Source organism: Eumetopias jubatus, unplaced genomic scaffold (assembly GCF_037043125.1).
Source record: "Eumetopias jubatus isolate StellerSeaLion01/CBP00866 unplaced genomic scaffold, mEumJub1_p1.0 scaffold_15, whole genome shotgun sequence".
Lineage (NCBI taxonomy): Eukaryota > Metazoa > Chordata > Mammalia > Carnivora > Otariidae > Eumetopias > Eumetopias jubatus.
The window spans coordinates 65,824,013-65,845,437 of record NW_028274821.1 but is presented as its reverse complement, the minus strand read 5'-3'; positions in this window follow the sequence as shown (position 1 = coordinate 65,845,437).

The following is a 21,425-nucleotide window of genomic DNA, read 5'->3' as shown; positions in this document are numbered from 1 at the left end:
CATTACTCTGCTGATAACAAGTTGTATAGTTGAGGCTGAAATTTTATTTCCTGGGAACTTATGGTTTGTGGTATTAATATCCAGACTTATGAAACCTTTATACTATGTCCAGAAGCTCATGAGTTTGGGATATAAGGCAGTGCTTTATCCCCTTCATATCTTAAATGGGGATGGAGATGACAGTGGCTATACCTACTTTAGATAATGACAATTTTCTGGTAAAATTATTTTTATTTAATTACTAGTCCCTGCCTCTTTACTATACTTTAATACCAAGAGCAAAATGAGGTCCTAAGGCCAGTTCCCAAAGGGTAGTATTTTTATTAATATAGAAAACAATCCTGGCAGTTGTCAGAGTTCTGGGGTCTAGTAGAGAAGTTTTGATGGCTTGCTTTTCCCTGTATGTTTTCAGGATGTGTTAAATCTGTATAGTTTGCTCCTTTTTTTTTCCTTTCTTTTTTTCTGTAGGCTCCATGCCCAGCATGGAGCCCAATGGGGGCTTGAACTCATGACCCTGAGATCAAGACCTGAGGTGATAATCAAGAATCCGATACTTAACTGACTGAGCCACTCAGGTGCCCCTCTATTTCTTTTTAAAAATCATATGTAATTGGTAGGAAAACATTAAGTGACAGCTTAAAAGAAAATCCTTTCTCTTTAGAGCATGGGTGAATGAGAACTCATTGTGATAGAAGGCATTTTAAATCTCACTCCATGGAGTGACTTGCTTCAGATCAGGGATGATACATGAATCTTGCTGGCTTCTAATACCAGAACACTAAGGAAGAAAATACAAATCATAGAATGAGAACACTGAGGATAAATTCTTCACATCTCCTTGGAAGCACTTCTAGTGCTTTTTAATAGAATATATTCTTATGATTATATAAAGATTTATTGTTTCTAAACAAGAACAATCCATAGCAAAGCCTGCATTGAACAAGAGCTTGCATTATGAAACTTTTATAAAACTATACCCTGGCACCAGGGCTTGGGGTCTCACTTTGTCCGATCCTGATCATTGTTATAAGAACAAAAAAAAAAAACATCTTAAAGGTGCCTGGGTGGCTCAGTCGGTTAAATGTCTGCCTTCGGCTCAGGTCATGATCCCAGGGTCCTGGGATCAAGCCCTGCATTGGGCACCCTGCTCAAGCGGGGAGCCTTCTTCTCCCTCTCCCTCTGCCCATGCCCCCACTCATGTTCTCCCTCTCTTGTTCTGCTCTCTCAAATAAATAAAGAAAATCTTTAAAATGAAAAATAAAAAGAAAAAAGAAAAAAAATATTTAAAAAAAATTTTAAGATTCTTCAAGCCAGACTTTTGGACTACAGTTGTCTGATGAACCATAAAGAAGATAGGAATAGAGAAAGAAGAAAAGAGCTAATAATATATTTTAAAATCTTGAAAAATGTTTCCAATTAACAATATCCTGAAATTTTTACAGTTCATGGGAAGAAATGTAAAACATGATGGTTAGAATTATTAAAGCCAGAAGGCATCTACTCCTCCCTAGCTTTTTGAATTTTAGCTGGCTACTTTATCTCCCTTTTCTTTAGTTTCTGCATTTGTGCAATGAGAATAAGAAATAATGATAATCAATGTCAATCCTATGATAACATTTATTTCATTGCATTGCTATAAAAATTAAGTTAATACATAACACGTGCATAGAACTGTGCACATAATAAACACTCAATAAACAGCAAATATTTAAGGTTTCCTCTGTCTAGGTATTGTGATAGGTGTGTTTCTATATATTGTAGCTCTTTTTTTTTTAATTTTATTATGTTATGTTACTCACCATACATTACATCATTACTTTTTGATGTAGTGTTCCATGATTCATTGTTTGCATATAACACACAGTGCTCCATGCCCGCTTTAATACCCATCAACAGGCTAACCCATCCGCCCACCCCCTTCCCCTCTAGAACCCTCAGTTTGTTTCCCAGAGTCCATAGTATCTCATGGTTCATCTACCCCTCCGAATTCTCCCCCATCATTTTTCCCTGCCTACTATCTTCTTCTGTTTTTTTTTAACATATATTATTTGTTTCAGAGGCACAGGTCTGTGATACAACAGTCTTACACAATTCACAGCACTCACCATAGCACATACCCTCCCCAATGTCTATCACCCAGCCACCTCATCCCTCCCACCCCCACCACTTCAGCAACCCTCAGCTTGTTTCTGAGATTAAGAATTCCTCATATCAGTGAGATCATATGATACATGTCCTTCTCTGATTAACTTATTTTGCTTAGCATAATACCCTCCAGTTCCATCCATGTTGTTGCAAATGGCAATATCTCATTCCTTTTGATGGCTGCATATTATTCCATTGTATATATATATACCACTTCTTCTTTATCCATTCATCTGTCAATGGACATCTTTGCTCTTCCATAGTTTGGCTATTGTGGACAATGCTGCTATAAACATTGGGGTGCACGTACCCCTTCGGGTCCCTACATTTGTATCTTTGGGGTAAATACCCTGTAGTGCAATTGCTGGCTCATATGGTAGCTCTATTTTCAACTTCTTGAGGAACTTCCATGCTGTTTTCCAGAGTGGCTACACCAGCTTGCATTCCCACCGACAGTGTAGGAGGGTTCCCCTTTCTCCGCATCCCCGCCAACATCTGTCGTTTCCTGACTTGTTCATTTTAGCCATTCTGACTGGTGTGAGGTGGTATCTCATTGAGGTTTTGATTTGGATTTCCCTGATGCCGAGCGATGTTGAGCACTTTTTCATGGGTCTGTTGGCCATTTGGATGTCTTCTTTGGAAAAATGTCTGTTCATGTCTTCTGCCCATTTCTTGACTGGATCATTTGTTCTTTGGATGTTGAGTTTGAGAAGTTCTTTATACATTTTGGATACTAGCCCTTTATCTGATATGTCATTTGGAAATATCTTCTCCCATTCTGTCAGTTGTCTTTTGGTTTTGTTGACCATTTCTTTTGCTGTGCAAAAGCTTTTTATCTTGATGAAGTCCCAATAGTTCATTTTTGCGCTTGCCTCCCTTGCCTTTGGCAATGTTTCTAGGAAAAGGTTGCTGCAGCTGAGGTTGAAGAGGTTGCTGCCTGTGTTCTCCTTTAGGATGTTTATGTACTCCTGTCTCACATTGAGGTCTTTCAACCATTTTGAGTGTATTTTTGTGGGTGGTGTAAGGAAATGGTCCAGTTCCATTCTTCTGCATGTGGCTGGCCAAATTTCCCAACACCAATTGTTGAAGAGACTGTCTTTTTTCCATTGGACATTCTTTCCTGCTTTTTCAAAGATTAGTCGACCATAGAGTTGAGGGTCCATTTTTGGGCTCTCGATTCTGTTCCATTGATCTATGTGTCTGTTTTTGTGCCATTACCATACTGTCTTGATGATGACAGCTTTGTAATGGAGCTTGAAGTTCGGAATTGTGATGCCACCTGCTTTGCTTTTCTTTTTCAATATTCCTCTGGCTATTCGGGGTCTCTTCTGGTGCCATACAAATTTTAGGATTATTTGTTCCATTTCTTTGAAAAAAGTGGATGGTATTTTGATAGGGATTGCATTGAACATGTAGATTGCTCTAGGTAGCATTGACATCTTCACAATATTTGTTCTTCAATCCATGAGCATGGAACGTTTTTCCATTTCTTTGTGTCTTCTTCAATTTCTTTCATGAGTATTTTATAGTTTTCTAAGTACATATTCTTTGTGTCTTTGGTTAGATTTATTCCTAAGTATCTGATGGTTTTGGGTGCGATTGTAAATGGGATCGACTCCTTAATTTCTCTGTCTTCTGTCTTCTTGTTGGTGTATAGTAATGCCACTGATTTCTGTGCACTGATTTTTATATCCTGCCACTTTACTGAAATCCTGTATGAGTTCTAGCAGTTTTGCGGTGGAGTCTTTTGGGTTTTCGACATAAAGTATCATATCATCTGCAAACAGTGAGAGTTTGACTACTTCTTTGCCGATTTGGATGCCTTTGATTTCTTTTTGTTGTCTGATTGCTGTGGATAGGACTTCTAGTAGTATGTTGAATAGCAATGGTGATAGTGGACATCCCTGCCATGTTCCTGACCTTAGGGGAAAAGCTCTCAGGTTTCCCCATTGAGAATGATATTCGCTGTGGTTTTTTTCATAGATGGCTTTTATGATATTGAGGTATGTACCCTCTATGCCTATACTCAGAAGAGTTTTGATCAAGAAAGGATGCTGTACTTTGTCAAATGCTTTTTCTGCATCTATTGAGAGGATCATATGATTCTTGTTCTTTCTTTTTAATATATTGTATCACATTGATTGATTTGCAGATGTTGAACCAACTTTGCAGCCCAGGGATAAATCCCACTTGGTCATGGTGATAATTCTTTGAATGTACTGTTGGATCCTATTGGCTAGTATTTTGGTGAGAATTTTTGCATCCATGTTCATCAAGGATTTTGGTGTAATTCTCCTTTTTATTTTTCTTTTTTTATTGTTATGTTAATCACCATATATTACATAATTTGTTTTGGTGTACTGTTCCATGATTCATTGTTTGTTCATAACACCCAGTGCTCCATGCAGAATGTGCCCTCCTCAATACCCATCACCAGGCTAACCCATCCCCCCACCCTCCTCCCCTCCAGAAACCTCAGTTTGTTTTTCAGAGTCCATCATCTCTCCTGGTTCGTCTCCCCCTCTGACTTACTCCCCTTCATTCTTCCTCTCCTGCTATCTTCTTCTTTTTCTTTTTTCTTAAAATATGTTGCGTTATTTGTTTCAGAAGTACAGATCTGTGATTTAACAGTCTTACACAATTCACAGTGCTCACCGTAGCACATATCTTCCCCAATGTCCATCACCCAGCCACCCCATCCCTCCCATCCCCGACCACTCCAGCAACCCTCAGTTTGTTCCTGAGATTAAGAATTCCTCATATCAGTGAGGTCATATGATACATGTCTTTCTCTGATTGACTTATTTCACTAAGCATTACACCCTCCAGTTCCATCCACGTCGTTGCAAATGGCAAGATCTCATTCCTTTGGATGGCTGCATAATATTCCATTGTGTATATATACCACTTCTTCTTTATCCATTCATCTGTCGATGGACATCTTGGCTCTTTCCACAGTTTGGCTATTGTGGACATTGCTGCTATAAACATTGGGGTGCACGTACCCCTTCGGGTCCCTACATTTGTATCTTTGGGGTAAATACCCAGAAGTGCAATTGCTGGATCGAACGGTAGCTCTAATTTCAACTGTTTGAGGAACCTCCATACTGTTTTCCAGAGGGGTTGCACCAGCTTGCATTCCCACCAACAGTGTAGGAGGGTTCCCCTTTCTCCACATCCCCACCAACATCTGTTGTTCCCTGACTTGTTAATTTTAGCCATTCTGACTGGTGTGAGGTGGTATCTCATTGAGGTTTTGATTTGGATTTCCCTGATGCCGAGCGATGTTGAGCACTTTTTCATGTGCCTGTTGGCCATTTGGATGTCTTCTTTAGAAAAATGTCTGTTCATGTCTTCTGCCCATTTCTTGATTGGATTATTTGTTCTTTGGATGTTGAGTTTGATAAGTTCTTTATAGATTTTGGATGCTAGCCCATTATCTGATATGTCATTTGCAAATATCTTCTCCCATTCTGTCGGTTGTCTTTTGGTTTTGTGGACTGTTTCTTTTGCTGTGCAAAAGCTTTTTATCTTGATGAAATCCCAATAGTTCATTTTTGCCCTGGCTTCCTGTGCATTTGGTGATGTTTCTAAGAAGAAGTTCCTGCGGCTGAGGTCGAAGAGGTTGCTACCTGTGTTCTCCTTTAGGATTTGGATGGACTCCTGTCTCACGTTTAGGTCTTTCAACCATTTAGAGTCTATTTTTGTGTGTGGTGTAAGGAAATGGTCCAGTTTCATTCTTCTGCATGTGGCTGTCCAATTTTCCCAACACCATTTGTTGAAGAGACTGTCATTTTTCCACTGGACATTCTTTCCTGCTTTGTCAAAGATGAGTTGACCATAGAGTTGAGGGTCCATTTCTGGGCTCTCTATTCTGTTCCATTGATCTATGTGTCTGTTTTTGTGCCAGTACCATACTGTCTTGATGATGACAGCTTTGTAATAGAGCTGGAAGTCCGGAATTGCGATGCCGCCAGCTTTGCTTTTCTTTTTCAATATTCCTCTGGCTATTCGGGATTTTTTTCTGGTTCCATACAAATTTTAGGATTATTTGTTCCATTTCTTTGAAAAAAGTGGATGGTATTTTGATGGGGATTGCATTGAATGTGTAGATTGCTCTAGGTAGCATTGACATCTTCACAAAGTTGGTTCTCCCAATCCATGAGCATGGAACGTTTTTCCATTTCTTTGTGTCTTCTTCCATTTCTTTCCTGAGTATTTTATAGTTTTCTGAGTACAGATCCTTTGCCTCTTTGGTTAAATTTATTCCTAGGTATCTTATGGTTTTGGGTGCAATTGTGAATGGGATCGACTCCTTGATTTGTCTCTCTTCTGTCTTGTTGTTGGTGTATAGGAATGCCACTGATTTCTGTGCATTGATTTTATAGCCTGCTACTTGACTGAATTCCTGTATGAGTTCTAGCAGTTTTGGGGTGGAGTCTTTTGGGTTTTCCACTTAAAGGATCATATCATCTGCAAAGAGTGAGAGTTTGACTTCCTCTTTGCCGATTTGGATGCCTTTGATTTCTTTTTGTTGTCTGATTGCTGTGGCTAGGACTTCTAATACTCTGTTGAATAGCAGTGGTGAGAGTGGACATCCCTGCCGCATTCCTGACCTTAGGGGGAAAGCTCTCAGCTTTTCCCCATTGAGAATGATATTCACTGTAGGTTTTTCGTAGATGGCTTTTATGATATTGAGGTATGTACCCTCTATCCCTATACTCTGAAGAGTTTTGATCAAGAAAGGATGTTGTACTTTGTCGAATGCTTTTTCTGCATCTATTGAGAGGATCATATGATTCTTGTTCTTTCTTTTGTTAATGTATTGTATCACGTTGATTGATTTGCGGATGTTGAACCAGGCTTGCAGCCCAGGGATAAATCACACTTGGTCGTGGTGAATAATCCTTTTAATGTACTGTTGGATCCTATTGGCTAGTATTTTGGTGAGAATTTTTACATCCATGTTCATCAAGGATATTGGTCTGTAATTCTCCTTTTTGATGGGGTCTTTGTCTGGTTTTGGGATCAAGGTAATGGTGGCCTCATAAAATGAATTTGGAAGTTTTCCTTCCATTTCTATTTTTTGGAACAGTTTCAGGAGAATAGGTATTAATTCTTTAAATGTCTGATAGAATTCCCCTGGGAAGCCATCTGGCCCTGGGATTTTGTTTGTTGGGAGATTTTTGATGACTGCTTCAATTTCCTTAGTGCTTATAGGTCTGTTCAGGTTTTCTATTTCTTCCTGGTTCAGTTTTGGTAGTTGATACATCTCTAGGAATGCACCCATTTCTTCCAGGTTATCTAATTTGCTGGCATAGAGTTGCTCATAATATGTTCTTATAATTGTTTGGATTTCTTTGGTGTTGGTTGTGATCTCTCCTCTTTCATTCATGATTTTGTTGATTTGGGTCATTTCTCTTTTCTTTTTGATAAGTCTGGTCAGGGGTTTATCAATCTTGTTACTTCTTTCAAAGAACCAGCTCCTAGTTTCGTTGATCTGTTCTACTGTTCTTTTGGTTTCTATTTCATTGATTTCTGCTCTGATCTTTATTATTTCTCTTCTCCTGCTGGGTTTAGGCTTTATTTGCTGTTCTTTCTCCAGCTCCTTTAGGTGTAGGGTTAGATTGTGTATTTGAGACCTTTCTTATTTCTTGAGAAAGGCTTGTATTGCTATATACTTTCCTCTCAGGACTGCCTTTGCTGTATCCCAAAGATTTTGGACAGTTGTGTTTTCATTTTCATTGGTTTCCATGAATTTTTTTAATTCTTCTTTAATTTCCTGGTTGACCCATTCATTCTTTAGTAGGATGCTCTTTAGCCTCCATGTATTTGAGTTCTTTCCGACTTTCCTCTTGTGATTGAGTTCTAGTTTCAAAGCACTGTGGTCTGAAAATATGCAGGGAATGATCCCAATCTTTTGGTACCGGTTGAGACCTGATTTGTGACCTAGGATGTGATCAATTCTGGAGAATGTTCCATGGGCACTAGAGAAGAATGTGTATTCCATTGCTTTGGGATGGAATGTTCTGAATATGTCTGTGAAGTCCATTTGGTCCAGTGTGTCATTTAAAGTCTTTATTTCCTTGTTGATCTTTTGCTTAGATGATCTGTCCATTTCAGTCAGGGGGGTGTTAAAGTCCCCCACTATTATTGTATTGTTGTCAATGTGTTTCTTTGCTTTTGTTATTAATTGCCTTATATAATTGGCTGCTCCCATGTTCGGGGCATAGATATTTACAATTGTTAGATCTTCTTGTTGGATAGACCCTTTAAGTAGGATATAGTGTCCTTCCTCATCTCTTATTACAGTCTTTGTTTTAAAATCTAGTTTGTCTGATATAAGGATTGCCACCCCAGCTTTCTTTTGGTGTCCATTAGCATGGTAAATGGTTTTCCACCCCCTCACTTTCAATCTGGGGGTGTCTTTGGGTCTAAAATGAGTCTCTTGCAGACAGCATATGGATGGGTCTTGTTTTTTAATCCAATCTGATAGCCTGTGTCTTTTGATTGGGGCATTGAGCCCATTTACATTCAGGGTAACTATTGAAAGGTATGAATTTAGTGCCATTGTATTGCCTGTAAGGTGACTGTTACTGTATGTTGTCTGTGTTCCTTTATGATCTTTGCTGCTTTTAGGCTCTCTCTTTGCTTAGAGGACCCCTTTCAATATTTCTTGGAGGGCTGGTTTCATGTTTGCAAATTCCTTTAGTTTTTGTTTGTTCTGGAAGATTTTTCTCTCTCCTTCTATTTTCAATGAAAGCCTAGCTGGATATAGTATTCTTGGCTGCATATTTTTCTCGTTTAGTGCTCTGAAGATATCTTGCCAGTCCTTTCTGGCCTGCCAGGTCTCTGTGGATAGGTCTGTTGCCAATCTAATATTTTTACCATTGTAGGTTACATATTTCTTCTCCCGAGCTGCTTTCAGGATTTTCTCTTTGTCTCTGAGACTCGTAAGTTTTACTATTAGATGTCGGGGTGTTGACCTATTTTTATTGATTTTGAGAGGGGTTCTCTGTGCCTCCTGGATTTTGATGCCTGTTTCCTTCCTCACATTAGGGAAGTTCTCTGCTATTATTTGCTCCAATATACCTTCTGCCCCTCTCTCTCTTTCTTCTTCTTCTGGGATCCCAATTATTCTAATGTTGTTTCATCTTATCAAATCACTTATCTCTCGAATTCTGCCTTCGTGGTCCTGTAGTTGTTTCTCCCTCTTTTTCTCAGCCTCTTTACTTTCCATCATTTGGTCTTCTATATCACTGATTCTCTCTTCTGCCTCATTTATCCTAGCATTTAGTGCCCCCATTTTTTATTGCACCTCATCAATAGCCTTTTTGATTTCGACTTGGTTAGATTTTAGTTCTTTTATATCTCCAGAAAGGGTTTCTCTAATAACTTCCACGCTTTTTTCAAGCCCAGCTAGTATCTTTAAAGTCATAATTCTGAACTCTAGGTCCGACATCGTACTAACGTCCGTATTGAGTAGGTCCCTGGCTGACGGAACTACCTCTTGTTCTTTTTGCTGAGGTGATTTTTTTCGTCTTGTCATTTTGTCCAGAGGAGAATAGATGAATGAGAGAACAAAATGCTAACAGGTTTACAACGTCCCCAGCAAATATACTGTATACAAATCCGAAATGACCTGAAACCAAGGGAAAAGAAAGGGAAAGAAAGAAAAAAGAAATAGAGAAAAAAAAAAGGTAAAAACAAAAACAGAACAATACAAAAAAAGCAGAATGTGATCAAATATGATCAGGCTAGTGCATAGATCAGTGCCACACACTAGATTTTGGGTGTATTTTGGTCTGTTAGAAAAAAGTGCCTCCTAAAATTTTAAAGGAAGAAAGACATATATGTACAAAATAAGGGTTGATACAATGAAGGGATAGAAGATGACTGTAAAGATGAAAATTATAATAGATTTTATAAAAGGACTTGATAGGATAAGAAGTTGTTTGAAAAAAGAAAGAAGATTTAAAAAAAAAAGAAAAAATGGAGAGAATGTGATCAGGCAGGAGACTAGAACAGAGCCATACACTAGTGATTTAGGGTATATTTTTATCCTTTAGAAGAAACTGTATCTCAAAATTTTAAAGAGAGAACAACTTATATATATATATTTGCCAAAAATAAGGCTAACTACTATGAAGGGATAAAATATGACTAAAAATGAAAAATAAAAAATGTTTTTTTTTTTAAAAGAGATTGATAAGATGTTGGTTGAAAAAGGGAAAAAGAAAAAGAAAAAAAACAGTTAACAAAAATTAACTTTGATGAACTAATGAATCATGGTAAAAAAAAGCCATGAAATCTATGTGCAGTATTCCCCTAGCGCTGGAGTTCTCCGGTTCTCCTTGATCGGTAAACTTGGTCTTGGCTTGCTGGCTGTTCGTGCTGATCTTCTGGGGGGAGGGGCCTGTTGCTGTGGTTTCCAAATGTCTTTGCCGGAGGCTGAATTGCCCCGCCCTTGTCGGTCTGGGCGAAGCAAGCTGCTCGGGTTTGATCTCAGGAACTTTTGTTCCCTGCAAGCTCTCCGTACAGCCTTGGAGGACCAGGGCAAAATGGTGGCCTCCCAATCTCCGCCCGGAGGAGCTGAGAACTCGGGGCCCCGCTCCTCAGTGTGCCCCCAGAGAAAAGCAGTCACTCCCTTGTCCCTGGTCTCCGGCAGCACTCCATGCTCACCCGGCCTGTGACCGAGCGTTTGTATCTGTGGCACCTGACCCCGTGTGGAGTTCCCAAACCCAGCAGATCCCTGCGGTTCATTCCCGCACCGCTCCTCCCCGGGAAGGAAGGGGAGTCTCCCCGGATCTGCCGCTTGTTGGGTCCCTGCTGCAGGAGTAGTGGCCCGACTGGGCCGCGGATCACAGTTTATGGCAACCGCAAGCTGAGAGCCCGCGCCTCAGCTCTGTCTTCTGCAGCTGGCTTCCCCGCTCCGATACCTGGGAGCTCTGCCGCACTCAGGCTCCCCCGGTCTTTCTGTGACCCCAAGGGTCCTGAGACCCCACTGTCCCGCGAGGGTTCTACCCCCGCTTAGCCACTGGAGCGACGTCCCTCAGCGGAGCCGACTTCTAAAACGTCCGATTTTGTGCTCCGCGGCTCTAGCACTTGCCAGAAGCGGCCGACGGAGACCCCTCCCCCGCCGTCTATCCTCCCGAATATCGCCTCGGATTCACTTCTCCAGACGTCCTACCTTCCAGTAAGTGGTCGCTTCTCTGTTCAGAGAGTTGTTGCTACTCTCCTCTTTGATCTCCTGTTGAGTTCGTAGGTGTTCAGAATGGTTTGATCCCTATTCAGCTGAATTCCTGAGACCAGACGAAATCTAGGTCTCCTACTCCTCCGCCATCTTGCTCCGCCCTCTGTAATTCTCCTTTTTGATGGGGTCTTTGTCCAGTTTGCGGATCAAGGTAATGATGGCCTTATAAAACGAGTTTGGAAGTTTTCCTTCCATTTCTATTTTTTGGAACAGTTTCAGGATAGGTATTAATTCTTCTTGAAATGTTTGGTAGAATTCCCTGGGAAGCCATCTGGCCCTGGGCTTTTGTTTGTTGGGAGATTTTTGATGACTGCTTCCATTTCCTTAGTGGTTATTATAGGTCTGTTCAGGTTTTCTGTTTCTTCCTGGTCCAGTTTTGGTAGTTGATACATCTCTAGGAATGCATCCATTTCTTCCAGGTTATCTAATTTGCTGGCATAGAGTTGCTCATAATAAGTTCTTATAATTGTTTGTATTTCTTTGGTGTTGGTTGTGATCTCTCCTCTTTCATTCATAATTTTATTTATTTGGGTCATTTCTCTTTTCTTTTTGATAAGTCTGGCCAGGGGTTTATCAATCTTATTAATTGTTTCAAAAAACTAGCTCCTAGTTTTGTTGATCTGTTCTACTGTTCTTTTGGTTTCTAGTTCATTGATTTCTGCTCTGATCTTTATTATTTCTCTTCTCCTGCTGGGTTTAGGCTTTATTTGCTGTTCTTCAGCTCCTTTGGGTGTAGGGTTAGGTTTTGTATTTGAGACCTTTCTTGTTTCTTGAGAAAGGCTTGTATTCCTATATACTTTCCTCTTAGGACCACCTTTGCTGCATCCCAAAGATTTTGAACAGTTGTGTTTTCATTTTCATTGGTTTCCATGAATTTTTTTAATTCTTCTTTAATTTCCTGGTTGACCCATTTATTCTTTAGTGGGATGCTCTTTAGCCTCCATGTATTTCAGTTCTTTCTGACTTTCCTCTTGTGATTGAGTTCTAGTGTCAATGCATTGTGATTTGAAAATATGCAGGGACAAATGCCAATTTTGGTACCAGTTGAGACCTGATTTGTGACCTAGGATGTGATCTATTCTGGAGACTGTCCCATGGGCGCTAGAAAAGAATGTGTATTCTGTTGCTTTGGGGTGGAATGTTCTGAATATGTCTGTGAAGTCCATTTGGTCCAATGTGTCATTTAAAGTCTTTATTTCCTTGTTGATCTTTTGCTTAGATGATCTGTCCATTTCAGTGAGGGGAATGTTAAAGTCACCCGCTATTATTGTATTCTTGTCAATGTGTTTCTTTGCTTTTGTTATTAATTGGCCTATATAATTGGCTGCTCTCATGTTAGGGCCATAGATATTTACAATTGTTAGATCTTCTTGTTGGATAGACCCTTTATGTGTGATATAGTGTCCTGCATCATCTCTTATTAGTCTTTGGTTTAAAATCTAATTTGTCTGATATAAGGATTGCCACACCAGCTTTCTTTTGGTGTCCATTAGCATGGTAAATGGTTTTCCACCCCCTCACTTTCAATCTGGGGGTGTCTTTGGGTGTAAAATGAGTCTCTTCCAGACAGCATATCGATGGGTCTTGTTTTTTTTATCCAATCTGATAGCCTGTGTCTTGATTGGCGCATTTAACCCATTTACATTCAGGGTAACTATTGAAAGGTATGAATTTAGTGCCACTGTATTGCCTGTAAGGTGACTGTTGCTGTAAACTGTCTGTGTTCCTTTCTGGTCTTTGCTGCTTTTAGGCTCTTTCTTTGCTTAGAGGACCCCTTTCATATTTCTTGTAGGGTTGGTTTCATGTTTGCAAATTCCTTTAGTTTTTGTTTGTCCTGGAAGCTTTTTATCTCTTCTTCTATTTTCAATGACAGCCTAGCTGGATATAGTATTCTTGGCTGCATATTTTTCTCATTTAGTGCTCTGAATATATCATGCCAAGCCTTTCTGGCCTGCCAGGTCTCTGTGGATAGGTCTGTTGCCAATCTAATGTTTCTACCATTGTAAGTTACAGATCTCTTGTCCCGAGCTGCTTTCAGGATTTTCTCTTTGTCTCTGAGACTTGTAAGTTTTACTGTTAGATGTTGGGGATTTGACCTAATTTTATTTATTTTGAGAGGGGTGCTCTGTGCCTCCTGGATTTTGATGCGTGTTTCCTTCCCCACATTAGGGAAGTTCCCTGCCATAATTTGCTCCAATATACCTTCTGCCCCTCTCTCTGTTTCTTCTTCTTCTGGGATCCCAATTATTCTAATGTTGTTTCGTCTTATGGTATCGCTTATCTCTTGAATTCTGCCCTCGTGATCCAGTAATTGTTTATCTCTTTTTTTCTCAGCTTCTTTATTTTCCATCATTTGGTCCTCTATATCACTAATTCTCTCTTCTGCCTCTTTTATCCTAGCAGTTAGAGCCTCCATTTTTTATTGCACCTCATTAATAGCGTTTTTTATTTCGACTTGGTTAGATTTTAGTTCTTTTATTTCTCCATAAAGGGTTTCTCTAATAACTTCTATGCCTTTTTTCAAGTCCAGCTATCTTTAAAATCTTCATTCTGAACTCTAGTTCTGACATCTTACTAATGTCCATATTGATTAGTTCCCTGGCATTTGATACTGCCTCTTGTTCTTTTTTTTTTTTTTTTGAGGTGATTTTTTTCCATCTTGTCATTTTGTCCAGAGGAGAATAGATGTATGAGAGAACAAAATGCTTAGGGGTTAGCAATGACCCCAGAAAAATATACACTAAACAAATCAGAAGAGACCTGAAACTAGGGGAAAAGAAAGGGAAAGAAAGAAAAAGAAAAAAACAAGAAAAAGAAAAAGATTTAAAAAAATGGAAATATGATCAAATATTATCAGGGTTGTTCATAGATCAGGGCCACACACTAAATTTTAGGTTATTTTGGTCTGTTAAAAGAAAGTGTCTCCCAAAATTTTAAAGAAAGAAAAACTTATATATGTACCAAAATAAGGGTAAATGCAATGTAGGGATGGAATATGATTGTAAAGATGAAAATTATAAAAGATTTTATGAAACAAATTGATAAGAAAGGAAGTTGCTTGAAAAAAGAAAGAAGAGGAATTAAAAAATTAAAAGGAGAGAATGTGATCAGGGAGGAGATTAGAACAAAGCCATACACTAGAGATTTAGGGTATATTTTGGTCTGTTAGAAGAAACTGTATCCCAAAATTTTAAAGAGAGAGCAACTTATATTTATACCAAAAATAAGGCTAACTACTATGAAGGGATAGAATATGACTCTAACAATGAAAAATAAAAAAGATTTTTTAAAAAAGGGATTGATAAGATGTTGGTTGGAAAGGGGAAAAGAAAAATTCAAAAAAAAAAATTTTAAATTGAAAGACTAAAGAATCAGGGGCAAAAAACCATGAATTCTCTGTGCTGTATTCCCCTAGTGCTGGCATGTACCGTTGTCATTGATCATTAAACTTGGTCTTGGCTGGCTGTTCTTGCTGATCTTCTGGGGGAGGGTGCTGTTGCAGTGGTTCTCAAAAATCTTTGCCCGAGGTGGAATTGCCCTGCCCTTGCCAGGGGCCAGGCCAAGTAATCTGTTTGGGTTTGCTCTTGGTAGCTTTTGTTCCCTGCAAGCTTTCGGTACAGCTTTGGAGGACGAGAGTGAAATTGGTGGCCTCCCAATCTCCACCCCGGAGGAGCAGAGAACTCGGGGGCCCACTTCTCAGTGAGCCCTCAGAGAAAAGCAGTGAATCACTCCTGTCTCCCTTGTCTCCGGCCACACTCCGTGCTTACCCAGCCTGTGACTGAGCATTTCTATCTCTGGCACACGACCCCATTTGGTGTCTCCAAACCCAGCAAAGTCTTGCGGTGCGCTCCGGCGCCGCTCCTCCCTGGGGGAGGAAGGAGAGTCTCCCTGGATCTGCCACATGTTGGGTCCCTGCTAGAAGAGCAGTGGCCTGACTGCTGCGGCTCACGGTTTATGGCAACCGTGAGACTCTTTATGGCAACTCTCAGCCAAGCTGAGAGCCCACTCCTCTGCTCCGTCTCTGCAGCCAGCTTCCCTGCTCTGATACCTGGGAGCTCTGCCACACTCAGGCACCCCCAGTCTTTCTGTGACCCCGAGGGTCCTGAGACCACACTGTCCCAGCCAGGGTTCCACCCTCTTGCTTAGCCACTGGAGTGACGTCCCTCAGTGGAGCAGACTTCTAAAAGTTCCGATTTTGTTTTGTCTTGTTTTTTAAGATTTTATTTATTTATTTGACAGAGAGACACAGTGAGAGAGGGAACACACACAGAGGAGCAGGAGAGGGAGAAGTAGGCTTCCCACTGAGCAGGGAGCCCGATGCAGGGCTAGATCCTGGGACTCTGGGATCAGGACCTGAGCCAAAGGGAGACGCTTAACGACTGAGCCACCAGGTGCCTTAAAAGTTCTAATTTTGTGCTCCCCTTCTCTATCACCTGCCAGTAGCAGCTGATGGAGGCTCCCTACCCCTGCCATCTATCGTCCCAAATATCGCCTCGGCTTCACTTCTCCAGACGTCCTACCTTCCAGAAAGTGGTCGCTTTTCTGTTCAGGGAGTTGCTGCTATTCTTTTCTTCAATCTTCTGTTGAGTTTGTAGGTGTTCAGAATGATTTGATACCTATGTAGCTGAATTCCTGGGACCAGACAAAATTTAGGTCTCCTACTCCTCCGCCATCTTGCTCCTCCTTCCCCATACTCTTTCTTATGGAAACCGAGGTTTACAAATTGGAAGTAATGTACCCACATTATACCTGGTCAGATTTTATATCCAAAATATCTGAAGAAGTCTTAAAACTCAAAAGAGATGAACAAACATCACACTAAAAATAAATATGTAAGTGAAAAATAAGCATATGAAAAAATACTCAGCATCATTTTTTAGGTAAATGCAAAGTAAAGCAACTCTTTACAAAACTCTTACAATACCAACTGATGTCAAGAATATGTAACAGCAGGAACCCAACTTAATGTCTGGTGGGAATGTGAATGGTACAGGCATTTTGGAAGACCTTTGATTTTTTTTTTTTTTTTACAAAGCTAAACATAGTCTTACCATATGATCCAGAAATCAAGCTCCTATATACATACGTAACTGATCTGAAAATTTGTGTCCCTCCAAAAACCTGTACATGAATGTTTGTAGCAATTTCATTCATGATCTCCAAAAATGGAAGGTATCAATATATTCATTAATCTGTAAATGAAAGAAAATATCTGTGGTACATCTGTAAACCGAAATACAGGCATAATTCATTTTATTGTTCTTTACTTTATTGTGTATCACAGATATAGTTTTTTCCCCTCAAAACTTTATTGTATATCACAGATATAGTTTTTTCCCCTCAAAACTCTTTGGCAACCCTGTATCAAACAAGTCTGCTGGCATCATTTTTTCCAACAGCATTTACTCACTTCATTTCTCTATGTCACATTTTGGTAATTCTCAAAATATTTCAAACTTTTTCATTTTATTTGTTATGGTGATTTGTGATCAGTGATTATGACTCACTGAAAGCTCAGATGATGGTAGCATTTTTAAGTAATAAAAGTATATTTTAAATTAAGGCATGTACATTGCTTTCTAGATGTAGTGTTATTGCACACTTACTAGACTACAGTATGGTATAAACATAACTTTTATATGCACTGGGGAATTAAAAAATTCATTTGACTCACTTTGTTCTGATACTTGCTGTATTGTGGTGGTGTGGACTGAACCCACAGTATCTCCAAGGTATGCCTGTACTCTTCAGTGATAAATAGGAATGAGCCATGAAAATACATGAATGAATCATAAATTCATATTGCTAAATTAAAGAAGCTAACCTGAAAGGGCTACATACTGTGTGATTACATTAATATGGCATTTTGGAAGAAGCAAAAGTATAAAGATAGTAAAAAGCTCAGTGGTTGCCATGGGTTTGAAGAAGTAGTTTCAGTGAAGCACAGTTGGTTTTATTTTTTTGGCTTTTTTTAGGCCAGTGAAACTGTTTAGCATGACACAATAGTGGTAGATATATAACACTGCATTTGTCAATACCAATAGAATTTTATGGTATAAAGAATAATGTATGCAAACCTTAATGTATGCAAATAAAAAACTATTTAATAGGCTGTTGGATCCCAAGATGGAATGGTGACTTTGACAAAAGAATTTAACAGTATGAAAAATATATGAAATAACTTCGGTGAATGTGGTAGGGGGAAATGTGCTTATGTAGGTGACTTTGGAAATGAATGGACACTAATAATAAAGGAAAAAGGAACCATACATAGCACATTTCTCTTGTTGGTAAAGTGTTTCTCATAGGGAACTCATTAACAATTTTGAAACCATTTTATGTAAATAATGAAATGACCAATTAAGTAAAAGGATGGCAGATGGTGGGATCCATGCTTCTCACTATTAAAGTAGTGGATTAGGCAGAAACAAGAGAAGGCTAAAATTATCCATGTGTTAATTGATGAGTTGGATATGTCAAGATGAATTCATGAGTATTTAAATACAGAGATAGATGGTTAAATATAGAAATATTTACAGATGAGTATAGACACAAATTCATATACACACATATATTGCCCTGTGCTGTCAGCTGAAAGAAGCTAGAAGCAACAAAACCTCAGTAGCAACAAGCATACCTACTTCCTACAGTTCCTAATATCACTCCCTTGAAGAAATGATTGATTCTAGAAAGAGAATAGAAATAATAGAATAAGCCTGGAGCATCTTATGGTACCTAAGATTGGATTCCCCCCAAAAAAGGGCAAAAAAAAGGGAAAAAGAAATAGCAACAGAGTCTGTCAAAAGGACACAGGAACCAATTCCTGTTGAAAGAATCCCCAATGGTCAAAGCTGGAATAATTTGAAGAGAAAGCAAGGGAGGGAGGGAGGGAGGGAAGGAGGAAGGGAGGGAGGAAGGGAGGAAGGAAGGAAGGAAGGAAGGAAGGAAGGAAGGAAGGAAGGAAGGAAGGAAGGAATAGACAAGGTATAAAGAGGGAGAGGGAGGAAAGGAGGGAGACAGGCAAAGAAAGAAAGTTTGATTATAACCCAGAGTATAAATAAATATCCATGAGTCAATACTAATATAAATACATTATTGACTAAATGAATAAAGAAGAAGAGGCAAATCTCCAGTGCAAGACAATTCCAAATAATTTATGTAGATGTCTTGCCCTCAAGAATGGAGCAGAACTCTTCAAATTTCTTTAAAGATTTTATTTATTTATTTGATAGAGAGAATGAGCAGGGGGAGGGGCAGAGGGAGAGAGAGAAACAGGCTGAGCAGGGAGCCCGATGCCAGGATCCTGAGATCATGACCTGAGCAGAAGGCAGATGCTTAATCAACTGAGTCACCAGGTGCCCCAAACTATTCACTTTTTAAGTATGGGCTGTGCATTATAACTTCCTTCCAAAAAGTACAGCATGAATGGTTGAGATATAGAACAACTTCGTACTGAAGGAAGTTACCTCACTACCTCAGTGGGGTGATCAAGGTCAAGATCAACAGTAATAAGTCATGTTGATAATAAGTACCCTTGATCTGACATGAGACAATCACTTCACCTCCACAAAACCAATAATCACCCTAATCATGAGAAAAACATAAAATAAATATTAACTGGAGCATACAGAATACCTAATCCACACTCCTCAAAACTTTCAAGTCATCAAAAACAGGAAAATCTGAGAAGCTTTAACAGCCAAGAGGAGCCTAAGGAGACTTGATGACACAATGTAATGTGGATATGATTGTGGTAAAGAAAAATAACTTTGGGCAAAAATTAAGGCAATCTGAATAAAGTATGGATTTTAGTAGTAGTGTATCATATTATCTCATTGATTGTGAAAAATGTGCCATACAATGTAAGATTTATATAATAAATGAAACCAAGTGTGGGATTTATGTAAACTCTCTGTGCTATCTTCACAATTTGTATGCAAATCTAAAAATTTCCTAAAATACACCATTTATTAAAAACCATCTAAACGTACACACACACACACACACACACACACACACGAGAGAGAGAACCAATATAGAATACAGATTTGAGTACTTTAGAGCATTAAATAAATGACATCATTCATCACATGTTCTGATTCTTCATTTTTTGACAATTTTGGCAAAAAAGAATTGTTTTGATTCCATGTAGATACATGCAGCTCTGTTTCATTCATTTTAAAGAGATCTGATTATAATGATCATATTTTAATTTATTTTTACATTCTTCTTTTGATGGACCCTTGGATTGCTTTTAATGTTTTGGCTATCGCTAATAGTGGTACTATGAACAATATGCTAACTTATTGATATGTGGGAGATTGTCTCTAACATGTTAGCTGCAAATGGCATTACTGGGTAATCAAGAATACACGTCTGCAATCTAACTAGATATTACTCAATTGCATTTTAATGTACACTCCCATAGGAGTGTATGAGTGTTCTTATTTCTTTAAATAAGAACAAATAATTAAAATTAGAATAAATTGAAATGATTGTCTTTTTTAAAATGTCATTTTAATGCATGTGACATGGTATCTCACTTTGATTTTAAATCATGGTGCTTTTATTATTAGTGAGATGGATTGCCTGTTCATATATATTACGTATTTCTTTTTGTCATATCATATTTATATATTCTGGATTATAATATTTGTCAGTTATATATATAGTAAGTAGGCACTGCCTCTTACTTGGGTTTTTTTTTTCATATTGTTTATGCTGTCTCTGTGCTTTTACTTTTGTGTTGTTAAGAAAATTTTCACTAGAATTATATCCTGAAGTTTAAGGAATTCAGTCCACCTGGAATTTTATCTGATTTGAGTTAGGAAATAATCCCTCTCCCAATTAATATAAGCCATTGTTTGAGTACCTCTACCTTTTTGTATGTACCATTATCTCCTTTCCTCACCGGTTTGTAATTCTATTGTATCATAAACTAATCTGTCATATGTGGCTCTCTCTCTGGATTTTCTGCTATGTTTTATTGTGAACATACTTGTTTATTCATGAAGCCATTAGAGGTAGGCCATATTATACTTGGAATATTGGTTCTGTCACTGGACATTTTATATGATCATGGAAACATTCATTATCTGTCAAGTGATGAAAATAGTAATGTATTTATATGATATTTCATTCGCAATTTAATGTATAGAAAAACGTAACAGTGCCTATGTAACAATAGCTATTCAGTAAGTGATGTTTCCTCTTAACTTATTGGTCTTTGTACTCATGTTATGTTTGGCTCTCTTTTATTTCCTTCTCTTTCATATATATTGCGATCTGTAGATAGTAAATTCCAAAGACCCCACTGATAGCCAGCAAACATGGCCTGAGACCACAGCCTTCCAGACATTTTTTTCCTTTTAGGAGTCCGAAAAGGAGCCCAGCAGGCCTCCACAGGCTCCAAGATGCTGGAAAGAGAAAGGCCTCAGATAATTCTAATATGCAGAAAGTCTGAAAATAATTACGATAGGAACTAGAAGAGCTAGGAAGACTAAAGAGAAACATTATTAGTTGAAAACGGACCCACAGATATAGAGGTTAAATTAATAAATATGCTAAATGTTGTTCAAAAGGACAGCATGGCAGTGGGGAACAGATAAAGGAAAAACATGTAATGATTTGAATTTTTAATTTTTTTCTTTGTAATGTTTATTTTTTCCTATATGACAGTAAGTCATATTATTAGTAGGAGATTAGCTCAAGTAATTTTATCTTCCTTATCAGTTAAATATTTTACCAGTATGTATGACCTTCTTCAACCCTACATTTAATGCTAAAATCTCGGGGTTTTTTTCCCTTAAAATCTGTATTACCTGGTATTTGTATACTAACACCAGCTTAAACAACTCCAGTGATGCTGATAATACTAGACAAGAACAATGCCCCTCTCCCAACCGCATTACCCCACATATATCATGTATCATTAGAAGTTTTCCAATATATTAAAAATGTTCATGGAGTCTTTCTATTTATATCTGCATTTTTAGAGAATTGTTGTTTTTGATCATTATTCATTATA